At 49.6% G+C, this 6,000-nt stretch overlaps 1 protein-coding gene across 1 annotated transcript in view; it reads left to right on the top strand.

Moving 5' to 3' along the window:
• Nucleotides 1-4,580: 4,580 nt before the first annotated feature.
• The window catches only part of MGST1 (microsomal glutathione S-transferase 1), a 53,407-nt gene continuing 51,987 nt past the window's right edge, over nucleotides 4,581-6,000 (top strand). Inside the window, exon 1 of the mRNA XM_088447260.1 lies at nucleotides 4,581-4,829. The gene's annotated coding sequence lies outside the window, so the exon portion shown is untranslated. The remainder of the gene's footprint in view (nucleotides 4,830-6,000) is intronic.

The raw sequence follows: 6,000 nt of genomic DNA, 5'->3' as shown, positions 1-6,000 counted from the left end.
TGTCCTCAATGCTGCTGATCAGCTCATCTTCCTTTGAAAATGCTCTGCATCTGTGTCCCCTCTACTACAAGCTCTCCACTAGCTCCTCTTCCCTTTCAGAAACCGATTTAAGGTTCACACACTCACTTACAAAGCCCTCACCCATTCCTCTCCCACTTACATCTCGGACCTCATCTCCCTTTACTCTCCTGTCCACCATCTTTGTTCAACAAATGCACGTCTCCTCTCATGCCAACTGATTACTTCCTCCCACTCCTGCCTCCAAGATTTTGCCTGCGCTGCTCCCCACCTCTGGAACTCTCTCCCTCTCCCCATCAGACTCTGCACCTCTCTACAAACCTTCAAACGGGCTCTTAAGACCCAGTACTTCATCAAAGCCTTCAAACTCTCATCTTAACTTGCTGCTACATCTGCCTTTCTCCCCGCCTACCCCATTCTGTCACTTCTGTTTGTATGCCCCTCCCTTTTTGAATGTAAGCTCTTCCGAGCAGGGCCCTCTACACTCTTGTGCTTCTCCGTTCTCAACTTTCATCTACTTCTTACTCCCCACTAGGGCACCTAACACTTGGTCACTTTGCTCTGTTGCTTATTTGAGTGTTCTGGTCGCTAAGGCAGCAATGTACATTATCCATGTCCTGGTCCTGTATTGTACTGTACTGTAAGTCACTGGTCACTAATGTAGCTATGTACATTATCCATGTCCTGGTCCTGTATTGTACTGTACTGTAAGTCACTGGTCACTAATGTAGCTATGTATATTATCCATGTCCTCGTCCTGTACTGTAAGTCACTGGTCACTAATGTAGCTATATATATTATCCATGTCCTCATCCTGTATTGTACTGTAAGTCACTGGTCACTAATGTAACTATGTATATTATCCATGTCCTGGTCCTGTATTGTACTGTACTGTAAGTCACTGGTCACCTATTTGTTTATGTACTTTGTAAGGTGCTGCAAAACACTTGTGGCACCATGTAAAACAATAATAAATATATATATATATTTTATTATACACACGCCAGTTATTTATTCTGATGATTCCCCCCAACATGTGACATCTCCCAGCCCAATCCCCCAACGTATAAAGGTGTGCCTTACCTGCAGCCGGAGCAGGAGTGCAGTGGCTGACTGAGCACTGAAACCAAATGACCTGACAGCACGAGTTGCCTGGGAGCAGTTGTGTGGCATTAGCTCCCCTCATTCTGTGATCTCTATGGCTATGAGGAGCTGCCACACATGTGCGGTAGCTCCATTCACTGACAGGCAGGCAGGCATGGGGAACGCCAGTGACATGGAGACAAGAATCTACGTCTCACAGAAAAACGTCACTCGTTAAGCAGTGGCGATGGATCTATAAGCAGTGGTGGGACTGGGATTGTGGGGGGGGGCCCTCTCTGCCTGGGCCCCCAGTCCCGGCAGTCCCCCCTTCCCCCCCCCCCCCCTTATGGCGGCCCTATCTTCAGGGCATCACCACTTAATACACAGTCACTTTTTATGTTTGTTTATTATTCATGTATTATTTCACATATTCTTTACCTTTGTTACTATAACACTCAATAGCTACTTTCACACACTTGATACGTTATAACACTTCACTGTCACCTTTTTTTCGTGTGATGCCCTGGGGGGGTCCTTAGCTGAGCTGGTTTTGGGGTGCCATGCACCCCAGATGTGAACCCCAGAGTGTTAGGGACCTGCTCAATGAGGTGACTTGGATGCTGGTGGGCAGGCCCATATCATTGGCCACTAATATGCCAACTACCTCTGAAATTATATTTAATTACAAAGTATATTCAAGTTTGAACAGTAATGATGACATAGTGCATCAGCAATTTTCTTTTCTGTGAAAACCTCCGCTCTACACTAAGCTCCTCTCTCCACCCAACACCATACCTTTATACCCAACTGCTCCTCCCTAAACCCCACCCCCCACCTGTACACCCAATGCCTTCTCTCTAAACTAAGCTTCTCTCTCCACCCAAATCCATACCTTTACACCCAGCTGCTCTTTCCTAAACCCCACACCTCGTCACTTCTACACCCAATGCCTCCCCTCTACACTAAGCTTCTCTCTCCACCCAACACCATACCTTTACACCCAGCTGCTCTTTCCTACACCCCACACTTCGTCACTTCTACACCTAATGCCTCCCCTATACACTAAGCTCCTTTCTCCACCCATCACCATACCTTTACACCCAGCTGTCCCTTACTAAACCCCACACCTCACCTGTACACCAAATTCCTCCCCTCTACACTAAGCTCCTCTCCACCCATCACCATACATTTACACCCAGCTGCTCTTCTCTAAACCCAACACCTCACCTGTACACCCAATGCCTCCCCTCTTCAAACATCCATTCGCCACGAGCAGCTACTCATCCTTCAACATATTCTAATTACACAGCACCTCCACCTCATCCCTACACACAACACCACCCGCTACATTAAGCTCCTACTGCTTACCCACAACAACTCACCTATAAGCTAAGGGCCTAATCCAGAGATGTACACAAACCCGATGGCTTGTGTACTTCTCTGACTCCCTCTGCGCATATGTAGAATGGGTTCTGCATACCTCCCCTCTACACTAAGCTCCTCTCTCCACCCAACACCATATCTTTACACCAAGCTGCTCTCCCTAAACCTCACATCTCGTCACTTGTACACCCAAATCCTCCCCTCTACACTAAGGGCCTGATTCAGAGCTGAAAGCTCTGACCAGAGCGCTCGCTCTGAATCAGGGCCCTCCTACCTGTTTTTGGAGCATCCTCATGGATGCTCGCATAGCTGTGGGTTACCACACACAGCTTATGCGAGCGTCCATGATGATGGTCGCGATGGTCAAAGATCATCGGGCTTGCGACAAGACCCTGCGGTAGGGTCTCGCTGTCGCAAGCCCAGGAGTGATTTTGGCTTTATCAGAGCCAAAGTCACTCCCACTGACATCATTACTGATGTCAGTGGGGCCGGACTCAGACGGTAGGCATTCCCATGGGAACGCCTCTGTCTGGCCGCCACGCCCCTGGCACGCCCACCAAAGGGGGCGTGCTGTCAGTCACCATCGACAGCATGCCCCCTTTGGTGCGAGACCCCGAGCAACGTATTTCTCGTCGCTCGCCGGGTCTCGCGCATGCGCACGAGGGAGCTCCCTCCGTCGTGCGCATACACCAAACATCGACCCGCTTGCAAGCGAACTTCGCGAGCGGGTCTGAATGACCCCCTAAGCTTCTCTCTCCACCCAACACCATACCTTTACACCCAGCTGCTCTTTCCTAAACCCCACACCTCACCACTTCTACACCCAATGCCTCCCCTATACACTAATCTCCTCTCCACCCATCACCATACCTTTACACCCAGCTGCTCTTCTCTAAACCCAACACCTCACCTGTACACCCAATGCCTCCCCTCTACATTTCAAACATCCATTCGCCATGAGCAACTACTCATCCTTCAACATATTCTAATTACACAGCACCTCCACCTCATCCCTACACACAACACCACCCGCTACATTAAGCTCCTACTGCTTACCCACAACAACTCACCTATAAGCTAAGGGCCTAATCCAGAGATGTACACAAACCCGATGGCTTGTGTACTTCTCTGACTCCCTCTGCGCATATGTAGAATGGGTTCTGCATTGTCATACTCAGTGCCCTCTGAGCCACAGCTGGATTGACAGGCTGTGGTCATGGCAGGATGGGGACAGTGCCGGGTGCAGCAGCGATGAACTACATCCATCTCTAAATCAGGCCATAAGCTCCTCCCTACACCCAACTCCTCCCTCTTACACCAAGTGCTCCCTTCCTGTATACACCCAACTCCTCCCTTTTACACCAAGTGCTCCCTTCCTGGAGAAGTTGGAGTAGATGGGAGGCGTATGCAGAGGGGAGAAGTTAGAGTAAAGGGGAGGTTTTGGGCTCAGATGGGTGGTATATGTACAAAGAGGGGAGAAGTTGGAGCAGAGGGAAGTGTTTGGTATAGAGGGGAGGAGATGTTGGATGCAAAAGGGAAGAGAAGTTGGAGTAGAGGGGACGTGCTGGGTGTAAAGAGGTGATGTACAGTAGTGGAGGTGTATGAAGGGAGGAGAGGTGGGAGTAGAAGGAAGGTGTTGGGTGCAGATGGGAGGTGTATGCATAGGGGAGGAGAAGTTGGATGCAGAGGGGAGGAAAAGTTGGGAGTAAAGGGGAGTAGAAGTTGGAGTGGGTGTTTGTGGAGTGAGGAGAGGCGAGAGTAGATGGGAGGAGAGGTGTATGCAGAGGGGAGAAGTTGGAGTAGAGGGAAGGTATTGGGTGTAGCAGGGAGGAGAAGGGAGTAGAGGGGAGGTGTATGCATAGGGGAGGAGAAGTTGGATGCAGAGGGGAGGAAAAGTTGGGAGTAAAGGGGAGGAGAAGTTGGAGTGGAGGGGTATGAAGGGAGAAGAGTTGGGAGTAGAGGGGAGGTGTCAGGTGCAAATGGGAGGTGTATGCAGAGGGGGAGAAGTTGGCTGCAGAGGGGAGAAGTTGGATGCAGAGGGAAGGAATAGTTGGGAGTAAAGGGGTGGAGAAGTTGGAGTGGGTGTTTGTGGAGTGAGGAGAGGCGAGAGTAGATGGGAGGAGAGGTGTATGCAGAGGGGAGAAGTTGGAGTAGAGGGAAGGTATTGGGTGTAGCAGGGAGGAGAAGGGAGTAGAGGGGAGGTGTATGTAAGGAGGAGGCACAGTTAGAGCAGAGGTTGCACAGTCAGAGTACTGGAGAGAAGTTGTGGTGCTGCTTTCACAGAGAGGATTTGACTACAGACCCCGTCAGGCTGAGCAGAGAGGATCAGATCACACAGAGTCCAGGTAAATTGTGACATTTATTCTCCTCAGATTCTGTAATTTCTTCTTATCAGTTTCTATGGATTATTTTCAGACTTTGAGCAGAGGATCAGGTCACACATTATACAAAGCCGTCACGTTCCCTCCCTGTGTATAAGCTGCTCTCACATGTACCCTACAGAGGATCAGGTCACACATTATACAATGCCGTCACGTTCCCTCCCTGTGTATAAGCTGCTCTCACATGTACCCTACAGAGGATCAGGTCACACATTATACAAAGCCGTCACGTTCCCTCCCTGTGTATAAGCTGCTCTCACATGTCCCCTACAGAGGATCAGGTCACACATTATACAAAGCCGTCACGTTCCCTCCCTGTGTATAAGCTGCTCTCACATGTACCCTACAGAGGATCAGGTCACACATTATACAATGCCGTCACGTTCCCTCCCTGTGTATAAGCTGCTCTCACATGTACCCTACAGAGGATCAGGTCACACATTATACAATGCCGTCACGTTCCCTCCCTGTGTATAAGCTGCTCTCACATGTACCCTACAGAGGATCAGGTCACACATTATACAATGCCGTCACGTTCCCTCCCTGTGTATAAGCTGCTCTCACATGTCCCCTACAGAGGATTAAGTCACACATTATACAAAGCCGTCACGTTCCCTCCCTGTGTATAAGCTGCTCTCACATGTACCCTACAGAGGATCAGGTCACACATTATACAAAGCCGTCACGTTCCCTCCCTGTGTATAAGCTGCTCTCACATGTCCCCTACAGAGGATCAGGTCACACATTATACAAAGCCGTCACGTTCCCTCCCTGTGTATAAGCTGCTCTCACATGTCCCCTACAGAGGATCAGGTCACACATTATACAAAGCCGTCACGTTCCCTCCCTGTGTATAAGCTGCTCTCACATGTCCCCTACAGAGGATTAAGTCACACATTATACAAAGCCGTCACGTTCCCTCCCTGTGTATAAGCTGCTCTCACATGTACCCTACAGAGGATCAGGTCACACATTATACAAAGCCGTCACGTTCCCTCCCTGTGTATAAGCTGCTCTCACATGTACCCTACAGAGGATCAGGTCACACATTATACAAAGCCGTCACGTTCCCTCCCTGTGTATAAGCTGCTCTCACATGTACCCTACAGAGGATCAGGTCACACATTATACAAAG

This window comes from Taudactylus pleione, unplaced genomic scaffold (assembly GCF_031769625.1).
Source record: "Taudactylus pleione unplaced genomic scaffold, aTauple2 ptg000426l, whole genome shotgun sequence".
NCBI lineage: Eukaryota > Metazoa > Chordata > Amphibia > Anura > Myobatrachidae > Taudactylus > Taudactylus pleione.
This window is presented reverse-complemented; position numbering and strand designations above follow the sequence as displayed.